This window comes from Stenella coeruleoalba (assembly GCF_951394435.1).
Source record: "Stenella coeruleoalba genome assembly, chromosome: 4".
Taxonomy (NCBI): Eukaryota; Metazoa; Chordata; class Mammalia; order Artiodactyla; family Delphinidae; genus Stenella; species Stenella coeruleoalba.
Window position 1 is genome coordinate 44,389,517 of NC_137149.1, and position 15,012 is coordinate 44,404,528.

At 41.1% G+C, this 15,012-nt stretch overlaps 1 long non-coding RNA gene across 3 annotated transcripts in view; it reads right to left on the reverse strand.

Annotated features, from left to right (window-relative positions):
- The window catches only part of LOC307185365, a 116,094-nt gene extending 101,695 nt beyond the window's left edge, over window positions 1-14,399 (reverse strand). For all 3 annotated transcript variants that reach the window (XR_013828022.1, XR_013828023.1, XR_013828024.1), the window contains exon 1: window positions 13,992-14,399. This is a non-coding gene — a long non-coding RNA (uncharacterized lncRNA). The remainder of the gene's footprint in view (window positions 1-13,991) is intronic.
- Window positions 14,400-15,012: the final 613 nt, after the last annotated feature.

The following is a 15,012-nucleotide window of genomic DNA, read 5'->3' on the forward strand; positions in this document are numbered from 1 at the left end:
AACACCAAACTGTACTAGTATTCATGGTATCCTTCACCCCCATGCACACATAGTTTTAAAAAATACAAGTTTCACTTTATCACTTAATGGAGCAGAAAAAAGGACTAATTTTATTAAATCTCACCCTTGAGTACACATCTTCTTAATATTCTTTGTGATGAAATGGAAAGTGGGCATAAAGCTCTTTTGCTGAATACCAAAGTACTACGCTGTGTTGTGAGGAAGGGCACTTGTAATTGTTTTGAGTTGCAAGCTGAATTAGCCACTCTTTCATTTAAAAAATTCTTTTTATTTGAAAGGATGACTGACAAGCTATGGTTATTCAGACTTAGTCAATTGTCAGAGATTTTTCTTGCCAATAATACACTTCAGTGAATATTAGAATTCAATTAATATTAGAACATTAATGTTAGAATATTAGAATATTAGTATTCAAGTGAGTATTTGAATTTTCTTAAGCTTGTATCTGTCACTGTGATCTTGACACTTTTCTAATAAAGATTTTTTTCTGATGAGATCGGTGGTAATATTAATGAATGTGGTTTTCTGATATTGTATAATGAAATATGTCGCCACTTGGAAGATCAGTATAACTCAGTGAGCCAGTATTTTCCAAATGACCAATTTTGAAATTGGAAATGCATGGGTAAAAGACACTCAAAGTACAAGAGAGATCAATGAATTTTAATTTCAGATTTCACATTGCAACTAACCTCTTGAAAACTACCACTTGTTGAATTTTTATGTTGCATCAGAGAATATCCACAATTATCTTAAATACTCCCGCCTTTCCAACTATATATCTGTGAGAAGCCAGATTTTCTTCATTAATTTCAAACTAAACAACATATCATAGGAGACTGTAGAAGCAGATATGAGAATCCAGCTGTCTTCATTAAGCCAGCTATGAAAGATATTTGCAGAAATATAAATCAATTCTACTCTTCTCATTAACACTTTTGGTTTGAAAACTATAAATATTTTTCAACATGATTTAACATGTAATGAATGAATGGGCTTATCGTTTTAAAGGAATTAATAAATACATGTGTTTAAGTTTTGTTTTACTTTTATACGGTAAGTAAAATAGATACAACGTACTTGAACAAAAGCTCTTTGGGGTCTTCAATAATTTTAGGAGTATAAAGGGGTCCTGAGAATCAACGTTTAAGAACTATTGCTGTGTAGTCAAGGTCAAGAGCCATGAAGGAGACAGAAGCCACGGGAAACTTGAACAGGGAAAGCTTAACATAAAAGTTACTAACCATAAAGGATTTTTCAACATAATAATGGAGTAACTATAAAAATGAACCAAGAACTCTAAATAATGCCCTAGACCAAGGAAGAGTAACGAAGGAAGGACAAAATCTTGCAAGACAGGGCCTGTCCCCACAGCTGGGATTCAGAGGAAAAGCTGTGGCTGAAGCACACTGGATGGCCAAGAAGGCCTTGGGCTAGAGCTGGCCCACAGTCTCAAGGTGAGCAGGAAACACCCCTCCAGAGAGCAGAGGGGCAGGCTGCAAGGTTGTCCGGGCAGCAGGTAGCACAAACCCTGAGTGCAGAGTGTCCACATCAGGACGACTGTGTGAGGCGATCACCAGGCTCGTCAGGGGCTGTGAGCTTGCTGGGGAACCGCATGCTCTGGGCTTGCAGCTGGGGAATGAGTGCTGCTGACAAGGGTGCATCAGAAGCAAGAAGAAACAAACGCAAGAGCATCTCCTTCTTCCTGCAGTGACTCTCCTGCGCTCTCTACTGACAAAGCTGAATATCACAGCCGCTACAAAGGAGAATTACTGAAAGCTCCATGACAGAGCTAGTAGTAGTCAGGGTGAATTCGGAACTGAGAGTGCTGACTTAAAACACACCACATAAACCCTTTTTATTTCATCTATTCACAGTTCCAAAAATAATGTTCTGGGGACCACAGTTTAAGAAACATTGATCTTTGTATATTGTAGGTTTGTTCTGAGCCTCGTATCCCCCTTGTACGTATTCGTTATTGTGGAATTCCAAAATTCACTTGTCAACAACCACATCTGGAAAGCACACTGCTTAGGAAGGCTGCCAAGGGCCAACAACTGGGTGCGTATACGTGTGGGTTAAATTCTACAGCAAGATTTTTTTTAGTGCAGAAAGCAAAAAAGATCTGATGAATCATTAATAAGGGCGATTTAGCAAAATATATCAACAAGTTCTTGCATTCAGTGACAATGATTTTCCCATTAGCCCAGATCTCTGGTTACATTGGCTTTGAAAATGGCCAACTTGCACAACTCCTGCACTAGTGTTTCCACAGCATAGAAATAAAAATCCAAAAAGCTAGAGATACAACACTGGCTGTTCTTCATTTCTCACAGAAAGCTGTCAAGGTCTATTTCTCATCCTTCAAGCACTAGCTCAAACATATAGTCTTCCCACCATGCCCTCCGGCCCCCTCACCCCATCAATGAATCTCTCTCTCCTCTAGACCCTGGCTTTCTGTGTTTATGCCTCCATTGAAGCACTTACCCAGGCTAACCTGTTTTGCAGCTAGTTATGTCTGCATCTTTCTCTCCCACTGCACTGTGAGTTCCTCCAGGGGAGGGTACATGCCTCATTCATCTTTGCATCCCAGAGCCAGACATCTGACTTGATGTGGTAAGCCCCCAACCCATACATGTTGAGCCAAATTTGTTCACTTCGAGTGAATGAAGGACAGGAGCTTGAAGTCTCCCGATTATCATTCCCAGCTTGAAAAGGAGCCTGGCCACAGACAGGCACTCAGCTGCTTTCTGCTGTGAGCAATCTTCAAGGCATTTTGAAAACAGTGGTCTTCAGGGGGATTCTTCTGAGTTGGGCAAAGAGTACAGAATTTATTTGAGAATTCCAGAAAGCAGAAAGTTTATACGGTAATTCAAAACCCAGAAGAAATAATCAGGCACTATTCAATGCTGTACTTCTCTTGCAGCTTATCTTGATTCATTGCTTCCCTTCTTCTCACCTCCCACCTCAAGCCTTGATCCCCCGTAACATAAGACAGGACTATTTGTCTGGATATAAGATATTTTGTTGATAGCATAGAATGCTCCCCACCCTATTTAAAACCCTCCTAAAGAGTCTCTGATGGTCAAGATCAACTGGATTATGAGGCAGTAACAAATATCAATAAATTTCTGGGCCTTAACACCTTAATAGTTTATTTCTCACTTTTGCAAAGTCCACTATGGGTCCAGGCAATTCTCCAGGGCAGCTGTGACTAATGCATTAACTCAATGATGCAGGTGATTCACCCGGTGCCTCTGAGACAAGGTGAAGAAGAGAGAGCATGGATATTTCATGTCTGCACGTCCTTTGCTTTGACTCAGAAGTCACACATGCTGTTTCAGCCACAGCCCCTCGGCCAAAACTAGACAGGTAACCCCACTAATAGGCATGAAGGCTGGGAAGCGCTGTCCTCTGTGGACCCAGGAAGGAGAAGAAACCAGGTATTAGTGAGCTCTGGTGCAATCTACTTCCAAGGCTTCACAAGGACTTTATATGTTAAAAACGTGCAAGTGCCCTTCCTATCAAGTCTGTTCCCCTTGTGAACCTCTACACATAACCGGCAGAGGGAAGGCAGAGGGAAGAGGCAGCTTGCTTCTCTCACCTTTGCCTTCTGTCCTAAAACACACCTAAGAAGCCAGGAAAGTTGTCCTCAGCATCTCCTGAATCAGACACCGCAACTGCACAGAGCGGAAGGAAGAAGTGTATCCCCCTTCTTTTCTCATCTATGATCTTATTTACCTGGAGTCATGTTCCTGTAACAGAGGGGTTCTAACCAGCTGGGTAGTTAGAAACAAAGCAAGTAGTCGAATAATTGCCCCTTCCAGGACATATGGCCTTGAAGAGTTCCATGACCAGGAAAGGAAGAAAGAATTAAGTTTGAAAGGTTTCAGCTTTCTTTCCAACTTCAATAACTAATTTTATTTTAACGTTATACCCTATTTTGATTATTAATATCATAACTCAAAACCTCCAATAAATATTCATAAATACTTACAATATACCTGACTGCATAAAAAGGAGAACCACGCATTTTTTGAACAACTATGATGTTCCAAGTTTCACAGTCTATGCCCTTTACAAATAATAAATTATTTTATCCTTTGTACCACACTTTGAGGTTGTCATGTTTGCTCCCATTGTAGAGCCAAATAAACTGTGGTTCAAAGAATTATGTCGTTTGTCCCAGATGATGGCTGGTAACAGTGGGAAAGGGGGATCTCAACCCATATCTATCTGGCTTATAATAAGGGAATCCCACATATTCACTTCAAATTAATTAGAACTTAGAAGTTGTTGGCTTACAGCCTGATTTTTAGACTTTATATACTTGAAAAGTATAATCAAGAGATTATTCATTCACTGGAATAACTAGAGTTCTATTTGAAGTTTGAAAGAATGTTAATCATCTTGTTTGTGTACTATTCATTATGCCATGATGATCTTTTCAACTACATCAAATTTCCTTTCTCTCAAATAACTCACTGAACAGAATGCAGTTCTATTATATGGTCCAGAGATGCCATGTAACTCCAACCCCAGGATTAAATGAAATCATGCTCACTTAACAAAGTGTCCATAACAAAGTAAGCAGTTTATAAAAAAAGATCAACTATTATGTTATTTGGCAAGGTTGTAGAACATTGGATACTTATCTCATATGAGTAAAAATCTGAAAATAATAAAATCCTAATACTCTGGTAGAAGTATAAATATCATAAACCTGATAGAACTGAGATGTAGATGGAGATCGTTATACATGTGTCTAAAGCAGCAAGTCTTTAGCTTCAGACTCATGAGCTTAACATAAGCAATGGTGGGTTCAATTATGGAAGAGCAAAAACAAATTTAGAAACATCCTGAAATGTTGGAAATGTATTGGCAAAATTCCGACTAAAGGACAAGATGTAAATAATACTGTTGGACTTTTCGAGAACAAACCCTCCCTTATACTAGATAAGCCTGATGTTTAGACTTTCTTACATTTGATTTTATACCCATTTTCAGTAGCCACTATACACACTCTTCGGATAATGCCAGTGTGTAGTTTTGTACTGTGTCCCAGCATCCAAAGCAGTACCTGGCACACAGCAGGCTCTCAGCAGATATTTGATGAATAAATAAATGACCAGATCTACATAGGAGAAGAGATGTGGCAGTGAGAGAAAAGTATTTCAAAAGGTGGAGCTGATCTCTTCTTGGGGAGAGAACTGCCTGTTTTTTGGATGATACAGTGATGGGACTTTTATTTCTGGCAGGATGGCAGACGAGGTACTTTGAACTACTTTTCCAATGAAGAATCACTAAAATGTGAAATGAAATCTTTAAAAAGTATCTTTTAAATGCAACGCTAGGTCGGGCTTCCCTCATGGCGCAGTGGTTAAGAATCCGCCTGCCAATGCAGGGGGCACGGGTTCGAGCCCTGATCCGGGAAGATCCCACATGCCGCGGAGCAACTAAGCCCGTGCGCCACAACTGCTGAGCCTGCACTCTAGAGCCTGCGAGCCACAACTACTGGGCCTGTGTGCCACAACTACTGAAGCCCGCGTGCCTACAGCCCGTGCTCCACAAAGAGAAGCCACCGCAATGAGAAGCCTGCGCACTGCAACGAAGAGTAGCCCTCACTCGCCACAACCAGAGAAAGCCCGCGCATGGCAATGAAGACCCAATGATGCCAAAAATAAATAAATAAATAAATAAAATTTATTTTAAAATAAATAAATAAATAAATGCATCATTAGGTAAGCTGCCACAGATGTAAGGAGTGTACAGAAACAAAAACAAATGAGACAAAAACAAGAGGTAATTGAGCTCTAAAACTTTCACTGAAGTTTTCTGCTGCACCCCACAGACCCTGAACTTTCCTGGGTGATGGGCTGGGAAGAAGGAGTGGGAGGCAAAACCAAGTCTGCTCAAGGTGGCCAATTATTATTTTTACCCCTTTCTAACGTTGGCTGCATATAAAGCTACATATAAAGCTGGTACTACAAAGGGCTATAACTCACTTGTAGAGAAGAACTAGAAATTAATTTGCTGTTCAGAAGGGGAGTATCTGAAAGGGGGGAAGGTGAGTGGAAGGTCTTAGAGTGAAACCCAGACTCTGTGACCCCTCTTCCCATTGGGTGATGAAGCCTACTTGCTTTCAGATGTTTTATCCAGAATACCTCCAAGCTCCAAGTTCACATGAGGTTTCTTCCCAATTCAGTGTTTTAGTTCAAGGATTAAAAAGTAGAGCAGTGCACTCATTTTAAGGAAACGGCTCATCTTTCTTTACTGTATCAACATTTGTTTTCCTTCGCTTAACCACGAATATGGAAAATGGTCACCTGCTCAAAATTCTCTCTACTTTATAGAAATCTGCTGCCCTTGATTTTGGTGTGATTTGGTGAGAACAGCACATTGCTTGGAGAAGCCACTGGTGACTGGCTATGATGGTCATTAGGACATCACACAGGGGTTTGCTGTCACGTTCAGGATGTGTTGAAAACTCAGCCCTGGGTTTGACAGACACTTTCAGAGTATTGGAGAAATTACATCTCTTCATATTCAAACCTCAGTATTCTATTGATGCCTCCCAGGAACAAGGGGTGCGATTAAAGTTTCTGCCAAAATAATCAACTTGCTATAAACAATAGAAGAGGACATTGATATGCCAGTGAGTGAGAGGGAAAACAAAGGAGAGGAAATAGATTTTCAAAAGGCACCAAGAAAAAACAGAGCATTCAGTTCAGTTAGACTCTACAGAAATCTACTGAACATCTACGTGTAGGTCACAGGACAGGACGAGGCCTGGGCATAAAAAAAAAAAAAAAAAAAAAAGACCAGATAACATCTGGATGCACACACTCCATTCTAGTGCCATAGTCAGTGCTTCTAACAATCCAACCCACATTTTTGTAAATGTCTTTATTGAAATATAGCTGACTTACAGAAAAGCCCATGAGTGTACAGCTCTATCAATCTACACAAGGTAACCCCTACCTGGATCAAGAAACAGGATATTACCAAAATTTATTTGCTGCCTTGGTTGTCCTCTGATGCCTTCAAACAGCTGTTTTTGTAATTTTTCCAGCGTGGCTATTTTTGCTATTGGCAGGGTTAGTCTCTTATCAGCTAGCTGCGCCCTCATCCTTCAGCAGAATTTCATTATGTACTACTGAATTCTCGCAAAACCCTGTGAGGTGGCATCATTATCCTAATTTTCAATTTTAGGATACTGAGTTTCAGAGACACGCACTTTACTCAAGAACACCAGCTGGTAAGTATCAGAGCCAAGGTTTAAACTCCAGGATTGACTCAGAGCACATGCACTTAACCACAATAGTACAGTGCTTTTCAAATAAGACACAGCCTGTGCATTAGAAGCTCACAGTCTTGAAGATATATTATAATATTACATGTAAATTTGGGTATCAACTTCTTTCTCTATCATATGCACATATATATTCTATACAGATGAATTACACAACATATATTGTCTCATTTAACCATACAGTGTATTGTCTCATTTAAGCACTGTAACAACCCTATGAGGTAGAAATTATTCTTCATGTATTATGGTTGTTAAGCGACTTTCCTAAGCATGTCACCAATAAGTAGCCTGACTCCAGAGCACTGGCCCCTCCCAGCTCTCTGTCAATCACCCGTCCCTCACCCACACCACCCATGTAATCTATGGATGTCTGTGGAATAAAAGAATGAAAGATGTCAACACTCACTGGTGACTTAAGTTGACAATAAAACAGGACAATACCGTTGTTCTGAGATCATTCACAAAAATGGAATGGGATGTGCTTAAATGTCAGCCCCAGTGAGAAGAGACAAAACCCCTTGATCGAGTTGCCTTCTCATTCTTTATCAGCAACTAGGAACTGGCGTGACCTATTTGTCTTGATGCAACCCTCTTCTTACAGGTTACAGGTCCTATCGATGTCATTCTTTAATCTAAGAAGGGAGGCATTCAGAGAAGGGAAACTAGCAGGTTCCTGAAGGCCAGCTATGTGTGTGCAGGAAACTATCAATACAGTTCATCATTTCATCCCCACAAAGAACCTGTAAGGTAGGTGTCAGTGCTCCCATTTTACAGATGAGAAATCTGAGAATCACAGGGGTGCAGTCATGTGTCCAAATTCACATAGATAGAAGCGGAAAGACTTGGGAATTGGATTCTGCCATCCACTTCAGAGTCACATTCCACTGTAGGTCTTCCCCACTGTTCTGGAATCTTAAGGTCTTCAAAGGCAGTAACTGTCTTGAATCACCAGGAAACCACGCAGTGCTGGCACACAGGAGGACTGACCAGTTACCACTAATAGATCGCTGATGCCCAGTGCTGGCATCATGCCAACTCCCTGCCAGCTTTATAGACTTGAAACTCTGCCTTGTATTCACTTCCCATCCTAAAACGACTCTTGATTAGTTTGTCCTCTTGATAAGTACCTGTTCTCTTAAAACTCAAATTCTCTTTCATATTTTATCCTTCTGCCCCTGGGGAAAAGTTTCTCATTTCCCTGCTCAGACAGCCGGTTTAGGGAAGTTGTACCCAGGAAGGAGATCTGCTTGTCCACTGCACTGCCAACCACGAACACGAGCTACATTTGGAATTCACAGCACAGGAAAACATCCAGCCCGCTAACAAAGCATCTGCGGAGGCTCAAAGAAAACCAGATACAACATAATCCTTTTCTTGTGCTAATTACACTCTCATTTACATCCTCACCAAATTAATTCTCTTTGTTTCAACCTTAACTAAAGTCAAGGAAGCCTTCTTGGGCAACATTATTCACATGTATTTGACAACCCTAAAATGACAAAATGCTCTAATTCCATCCGCTGATAAAAGCCAATCTGACACCAACACTAACCTGTTATTTTTCAAATAACAATGGTAACATTTAATTAGAATTTAACTTGGCTGCTTGCTTTCACTTAACAATGTACATACACTGGTGGTTCCCTGACCAAAGGAAATATTGACATTCAGTGTAAATGCTGCATTTTTAAAAGAGCTGCACACTAGTCCTGTCTAATTATGCATAACATTCTGCTTTTAAGTGCTAGTATTTCAAGTGGCTTGAAGGGTCACCTGGTCTTTAGTCCTTCCTATTATGATTGCAGGTTATGTTAAGTCTTTGTGGGGCTACCACTATTGCCTTGTAAAACTTACTTCTATTGGCCGACCCTACAGAAGTCCTCCCAGATGACTGATTATATCTCTTGATCCCATTTTAACTAAAAAAGATAATATAAGAAAGCATCTAGCATCATGCCTGGCACACAGTAGGTGCTTAGTAAATGGTAGCTGTTGGCATAGTAAATGTTTGATAAATACTTTGGGATTCAATCATTACCATAGTCTTGAGTATTGATCAGAGAAGTTCTCTTTCCCCTCCTGGAACTCCTTACATCATCTGTAACATTCACCCACTGGTTTATTCATGCCACACACATTCACAGAGCACCTGCTCTGTGTCAGGCACTCATTCTCTCTAGATATTGATCCCCAAGGAAATGCTGTATGTTATATCTCCCTCTTAGAGATTCCCATTGCATATATTAGAGGTTCTAAGAAGTTCTATAAGAAATACATAGACAGATAAATGAGAGGTAGGCAAAAAATGGGTGGATGGATGGATAGATAAATTGATTCTCAGTATTTTCCTTACTTGTGGAAACTTTAAAAATATCTTTACCATCTCTTTTTTATTGAAGTATAGTTGATGTACAGTATTATATAAGTTACAGGTGTACAATATATTGATTCACAATTTTTAAAGGTTATATTTCATTTATAGTTATTGTAAAATATTGGCTATATTCCCTATGTTATACAATATGTTCTTGTGGCTTATTTTATATATAACAGCTTATACCTCCTAATCCCCTACCCCTTTTTTGCCCCTCCCTCCCTTCCCTCTCCTAGCCGGTAACCACTAGTTTGTTATCTATTATCTGTGAATCTGTTTCTTTTTTGTTACATTCAGGAGTTTGTTGTATTTTTTAGATTCTACCTATAAGTAATCATACAGTATTTGTCTTTCTCTGACTGACATTTCACTTAGCATAATGCCCTCCAGATCCATCCATGTTGCTGCAAACGGCAAAATTTCATTCTTTTTTATGGTTGAGTAGGAACGCTTTTTGTCACGAAGACCTATTACCACCCTGAGACAATGGTGTTCTTAGGAACACACTTTGGGAAAGAGTGCAGGTGCATATCCATTACAATGCCCCATACCCCACCTACAGGCATAGTTATCCGTACATTATAAATTTTCAGAGCAAACTCATTAAATTTGATACTGGACAATATAATTGATGTAACAATGAGTTTCAGGTGAGGCCTGAGCTCTAGCTTCAAGACCACCCTATCTCTAAAATGCTATAACCAGGCATGTTTGCCCATGACAACCAATTTGAGAACTGGCCTTCAAGCCAACACAGACATGACTAAAGACCCAGCTGGTCCATTAAGTCCACTGCATAACGTCTCTGGGTCTCAGAGTGTCTAGTGGGCATTAAGTGAGATAATCCACAAGGAAGACCAAAACTTCCCCTGAGATATTTGCAAAGGCTTTACTCTCTCGGGTCCCTCTACTTGGTCCAACCTATAACACTGTCCTGACACCTGTTCTGTTCACAATCTGTCCCTCAAGACCTGGACGTGTAAGTCAGTCTTTCCCTTATTTAGGAAGAGGAGGGGCCGGGGATAAAATGCTGGCCAGTGGGAGCCAATAACGTTTTTCAAGCTCAGGTTCACAAATGTATAAAGCATGTTTATCCCACCCCAAGCATGAGACCAGACGAAGGAGTGACAAGGCAAGAATGAAAACAACTCTAGATTAGATATCAACATCCTGTTCTTTAAATGTACCTCAGCCTCACACCACCTGTACAAGGCTGTGCATCACCCTTCCCAGTAATTCTTCTCATGCTTTTACATAGAACAAGTCAGTTTTTTCCAGCGCCCACTTCCAAATTAAACTCCATGTCTACCTGCTCTCAGAAGGGCTTTCCCATGGCACGACCTGCCCTCATTAACAGGCAATTATATATAAACAACAAGGTCCTACTGTATAGCACAGGGAACTATATTCAATATCCTGTGATAAGCCATAATGGAAAGAATATGAAAAAGAATATATATATATATGTATAACTGAATCACTTTGCTATACAGAAAAAATTAACACAACATTGTAAATCAACTATACTTCAGTAAAATAATTTTTTAAAAAAAAAACAGGCAATTATGCCCTCAGACAGCAAAGCTTTCCTCTACCTGACCCTTCAAATACACAAATCCCTAAGGAAGCTGGTGTCATGGCTGTAAATGTTCTCCAAGGAAGCAGCTGGGATGTGAGACAGTATTTCCCAAACTTCAGTCATTCAAAGAAGACCTTCGTGATTTCACCATATATTTATACCATCTCTACTCTATGACAGAATAATGGTCCCCAAAAGGTATTTATGTCCTAATCTCAGAACCTATGAATGTGTTCCCTTACATGGAAAAAGGGATTTTGCAGATGTAATTAAATTAAGGATTCTGAAATGAAGAAATTATCCTATATTATCTGGGTGGGCCCGATGTAATTACAAGGCGCCTTATAAGAGGGAGACGAGAAGGTCAAAGTCAGAAAAAGAAGACGTGACAACAGAAGCAGAGGTTGGAGTGATGCAAGGAAGGGATCTCAAGTCAAGAAAGGCACGATTAGAATCTAGAAAAGGCAAGGAAACAAATTACACCCTTCACAAAAATTAGCTCGAAATGGATCACAGACCTCAATGCAAAATGCAACTTTAAAACTCCTAGCATAGGAGAAAACCTAGATGATAGGTATGGTGATGCCTTTTTAGATAAAACATCAAAGATACAGTTCATGAAAGGAATAACTGATAATCTGAATTTCTAGGGGATGCTGTGTGCCCAAGAGCCTCTAGAAGGAATGCAGCCCTGCTGATCCCTTAATTTTAGGACTTCTGACCTCCAGAGCTACAAAATAATAAATCTGGGTTGTTTTCAATCACTAAGTTTGTGGTAATTTGGTACAGCAGCAATAGGAAACCTATTTTAGGTAATGTATTTTTTCAAGACTACCTTTTCAAGAGCAGGGTTAGGTTTACCTAAAAATTGAAAGGACGGTACAGAGATTTGTCATAAACTCCCAGCCCACACACATGCATAGCCTCCCCGTTAGCAACATCACTCCCCAGAGTAGTACCTTTTTTTACAGAGGATGAGCTTACATTGATACATCATAATCACTCAAAATCCATAGTTTATCTAAGGGTGCTATGGGTTTGGACAAATGTGTGATGACATGTACCCATCAGTATGATATCATACAGAGTATTTTCACTCCCCTCAAAATCCTCTACGCTCTGCCCATTCATCTCTTCTCCTACCGACCCCCGCCACCAACACTGATCTTTTTATTACCTTCATAGTTTTGCCTTATCCCAAATGTGATATAGTTGGAATCATACAGTCTGTAGCCCTCTCAGATTGACTTCTTTCATTTAATAATATGCATTTAAGTTTCCTTCATGTCTTGTCATGGCTTGACAGTGCACTTCTTTTTAGCACTGAGTACTATTCCATTGTCTGGATGGACCACAGTTCATTTATTCATTCACCTACTGAAGGACATCTTGGGTGCTTCCACGGTTTGGCGAGTATGATTAAAATTGCTCTAAACTTTCATGGGCAGCGTTTTGTGTAGACGTAAGTTTTCAACTCCTTTGGGTAAAGACCAAGGAGGGTGATTCCTGGATCGTACCTGAGAGTATGTTTAGTTGTGTGAGAGACTGCCGAACTGTCTTATAAAGTGGCTGTACCACACTGCATTCTCACCAGCACATGGTGGTGTTGTTTCAGATTTTGGCCATTCTAATAGGTGTGTAGTGATATCTCATTGTTTTAACTTGCATTTCCCTAATGACATATGATATGGAACACCTTTTCATATGCTTATTTGCCAGCTGTATATCCTCTTTGATGAGGCATCTGTTGAAGTCTTTGATCCATTTTTTAATTGGGCTGTTTGTTATCTTACTGTTGTTTTTTAAGGGTTCTTGCTATATTGGCTAACAGTCCTTTAACAAATGTGTTTTTTGTAAATATTTTCTCCCAGTCTGTGGCTTTTCTTCTAATTCACTTGATATTTTTGTTATCAAACACAAGTCCATGTGCCTGAAGCACAGTGAGACCAAACAATACCAAAATGTCACAGCTGGGAACAGAGAAAGGGTTATTGTAGGCCCATGAAAGGAGACGGGTGCTCATGCCTTAAAAACCCTGCACTCCTCGAAAGCTTCCAGCAAAGCCCTTTTATAGGAAACGTGAGGGAGGGGCATGGTTAGTCCCTGCAAACCTCTTGGTGTCAGAGCCTTTCTTTGAGGTCAGGTCACAGAGTTCCCAAAAACCTCCTCCAAAACAAAGGTTATCTCTGTTCTGACAAGGGGCAAGGTCCCAAGGCTCAACTTTCCCCCTCTGAGGTCCAGGCCCTGGCTAAGAGGAGAGGGTCGCTGCACGGGCCGGGTACCCTGCCCAGGAGCATTCGTCCAGCACCCAGTCTGGATCCTCCTGCACGGGCCCAGGCCTGACTAAAGAGGCAGATCTCAGCTGTTGGCACCCTCAGGGCCAGGTCCCCAGATCCCGCCCAGCCGTCATCACTGAGGGAGCCAGGCACCCAGGATCTATCGGTCCTTAGGCTTTTCATTTAAGCTGGAGAGAATCACCTGTATAGGCTCAAATGGAGCAAATACCCAGCAGGTGAATTCCCAGCTCCCAGAGGCCCTTCTCTGAGAAAAGCCCTAACCACAGGGGTGGACCTCAAGGAATGCTGTGCAGTGTCCTTACACCTTAACCCTGACCTCTGGCCACCTCCTGGGAGCAGACAACTCATCTCAGCTGTACCAAGTTTTGAAAATTGAACGGAGAGACGGAAGCTGGTTGAAAATGTTACCTTAATGGCCGTGTCCATATACTCCAGCTGCTGAGGCCTCCGTGGATTGTGACCCATGCTGACTGCCACCACCATTAGGTCGACGAGGTGGGGATGGGGGGAGAAGGGTCACCGCTGCTTCAAGGCCTAGGCCCGGCCAGGCGGCGGCCGTGGTGACGGCTCTGGAGCTCTATAGGACACAGCCCTCAGGCTCTCCCCGGGACCCCCAGCTCACCCGCCGGCCTCAAGGCCAGAGGGCCCGGAGGGTCCCGGGGAGAAGGCTGCAATCCGCCTCTTCCCGCATTCTCTGCCGCGAGACCCACACTGACTGCCTGCACAGCCGTACCTCCGCCCGCGAGACTCACAGAGTCTCGCGATAACAGCTGCATGCCCGCTCCGCCTCTATTACATTTCCTTTCACAGAGCAGAACTTCTTAATTTTAATGAACTCCAGCTTATCAATTATTTCTTTCATGGATCATGTGTTTGCTGGTGTATCTAAAAAAGCATCACCATAACCAAGGTCATTTAGGCTTTCTCCTATGGTATCTTCCAGGAGTTTATAGTTTTGCATTTTACATTTAAGCCTGTGAAATGGGGAAATGATCCTGTATTTTGAGTGAATTTCCTGAAGGATGTAAGGACTGTGTCTAGATTAATTTTTTTGGTCCAGCACCATTGTTGAAGAGACTATCTTTGCCCTGTTGTGTTTCCTGTGCTCCTTTATCAAAGATCAGTTGACTGTATTTATCGGGGTCTATTTCTGGGCTCCTTATTCTGTCCCATTGATCTGTTTGTCTATTCTTCCATCAGTACATCACTGTCTTGATTACTGTAGCTTTACAGTAAGCCTTGAGGTCAAGTAGCATCAGTCTTCCAACTTTGTTCTTCTCCTTCAATATTGTGTTGGCTATCCTGGTGTATTCTTTATGTAACATTTAAATCGATCCACTTTTTACTTGCTATCTAATTTAGTTGCATCCTGGCCATAATATCCATGGAATTGAAAGCTTACTATATATTTTTTATATAAAATAGATGA